The sequence below is a fragment of the Erinaceus europaeus genome, chromosome X (assembly GCF_950295315.1).
Source record: "Erinaceus europaeus chromosome X, mEriEur2.1, whole genome shotgun sequence".
Classification (NCBI taxonomy): Eukaryota; Metazoa; Chordata; class Mammalia; order Eulipotyphla; family Erinaceidae; genus Erinaceus; species Erinaceus europaeus.
This window is the reverse complement of record NC_080185.1, coordinates 20,124,081-20,126,565: the sequence shown is the minus strand read 5'-3', so window position 1 is coordinate 20,126,565 and position 2,485 is coordinate 20,124,081. Positions and strand designations below refer to the sequence as shown.

The 2,485-nt window shown below is 41.7% G+C and overlaps 1 non-coding gene across 1 annotated transcript; it reads right to left on the bottom strand.

Moving 5' to 3' along the window:
* Positions 1-2,140: 2,140 nt before the first annotated feature.
* Positions 2,141-2,212, bottom strand: TRNAE-UUC (transfer RNA glutamic acid (anticodon UUC)). Its single transcript has one exon. It is a non-coding gene; the product is annotated as a tRNA-Glu (tRNA).
* Between the last annotated feature and the right edge of the window lie 273 nt (positions 2,213-2,485).

Here is a 2,485-nt window from a genome sequence, read left to right as displayed (position 1 = left end):
AGGTATATATTTTGCAGTAGTTTACGGATATGTGTGAACATATGCTCTCTCTCACAGAAACTGGTGTATATCTAGGTTTTGGGAAATTAGAGTATACTATGAAAGGAAAGGTCTCATCCGAGTAATGAAGCTGAAGGGTTGTCATTCCACAAGTGAAGTCTCTGGACACAGTCTGAAGTGAAGCATGTTGAGGTGGCAATCGTTGCGTTGGTTAGGTTGTGATTGGCAGATGCAATATTATTTGATATGGATTGGAAGAGGCATACGGGAAAGTGGGCCCTATCCAAGGGTTCCAGGACTGGGGGAAGTAGGGGCTCTATAGTGGAGATGTGAGGTTCCTGCTGTCTTAGGGGTCAAAAAGACAATCGATAGTTAATGTTATCATCACATTAATTGGTAATTGGGTTAACTTTGAAAAGTCCTTTTGTTAGGGTTTGCTGTACAGTACCCAGTATCTTGTATATAGCTGTGCTATTGGTTGCTTCTGATCTACTTGATCTAGGCTTTTGAGAGAGTCTGCATATCAAATACACAGCCTATATATTAAAAAGACTCAGTCTGTGTTTTAAAAAATTCGAGACATACAATTAATTTTCCCCCTCTCATATTAATTAACTAGTGATTTATATGACTACATTTTACTAGGAGTATACATAAACAGCATTCCCACCACCAAAAGTCTGTGCCCCATCCCTCCCACCCACTCCCACCCCCCACTGGCCCAAGAAGCTGCATGTCTACCCCTCACCACAGGGTTTTTACTTTGGTGCCCTACTTACAATTTGGTCAGGTCCTGCTTTTAGTTTCCCTTTCAGATCTTCTTCCTCAACTTCTGTTGATGAGTGGGATCATCCCATACTCATCTTTATCTTTCTGACTTAGCTCACTTAAAATAATTCCTTCTAGCTCTGTCCAAGATGGGTCAGAGAAGGTGGGTTCATTGTTCTTGATAGCTGCATAGTATTCCATTGTGTATATATACCACAGCTTTCTCAGCCACTCATCTGTTGTTGGGCACCTGGGTTGCTTCCAGGTTTTAGCTATTATGAATTGTGCTGCTATGAACATAGGAGTACACACCTCTTTTTGGTTGGGTGTTATGGAGTTCTTGGGGTATAACCCCAGGAGAGGAATTACTGGGTCATATGGAAGGTCCATGTCTAGCCTTCTGAGAGTTTTCCAGACTGCTCTCCACAGAGACTGTACCAATTTATATTCCCACCAGCAATGTAAAAGGGTTCCTCTGTCCCCACAGCCTCTCCAGCATTTGTTGCTGCTGTCCTTTTTGATGTATGCCATTCTTACAGGAGTGAGGTGGTATCTTAGCGAAGTCTTAATTTGCATTTCTCTGACAATCAGTGACCTGGAGCAGTTTTTCATATGTTTGTTAGCCTTTTGGATCTCCTCTGTAGTTAATGTTTTGTTCATATCCTCTGCCCATTTTTGGATGGGGTCATTTGCTTTTTTGGTGCTAAGTTTGGTGATTAGTTTCTTGTCTGATGTATGGCATGTGAAGATCTCCCATTCTGTGAGGGGTCTCTTTGTTTGTTTAATAGTTTCTTTGGATGTGCAGAAGCTTTTCAATTTGATGTAGTCCCATTGGTTTGTTTCTGCTTTAGTCTTCCTTGCAATTGGGTTTGATTCATCAAAGATGTCCTTGAGGTGTAGGTGGGAAAGTGTTTTACCAATGTTTTCCTCTAAGTATTTGATTGTTTCTGGTCTGACATCTAGGTCTTTGATCCATTTGGAGTTGATTTTTGTTTCTGGTGAGATAAAGTGGTTCAATTTCATTCTTCTGCATGTTTCAACCCAGTTTTCCCAGCACCATTTATTTTTTATTTTATTTTATTTTTAAATATTTTATTTATTCATTCCCTTTTGTTGCCCTTGTTGTTTTTATTGTTGTAGTTATTATTGTTGTTGTCGTTGTTGAATAGGACAGAGAGAAATGGAGAGAGGAGGGGAAGACAGAGAGGAGGAGAGAAAGATAGACACCTGCAGACCTGCTTCACTGCCTGTGAAGCGACTCCCCTGCAGGTGGGGAGCCGGGGTTTGAACCAGGATCCTTATGCTGGTCCTTGTGCTTTGCGCCACCTGCACTTAACCCGCTGCTCTACAGCCCGACTCCCTAAGATATATGTTCCCATACCGGGAGTCGAACCCGGGCCGCCTGGGTGAAAACCAGGAATCCTAACCGCTAGACTATATGGGACCAGCACCATTTATTGAAGAGAGCCTCCTTTTTCCATTTAATCCTTTGGGCCCCCTTATAAAAGATTAGATGTCCGTAGGTGTTGGGATTTATTTCTGGGCTTTCAATTCTGTTCCACTGGTCTGTGTGCCTATTTTTGTTCCAGTACCATGCTGTTTTGATGATGATGGATTTATAATATAGTTTATGGTCTGGGAGTGTGATGCCTCCATTTCTGTTTCTTTTCCTCAAGATGGTTTTGGCTATTCTAGGTGTTTTCATGTTCCAGATAAA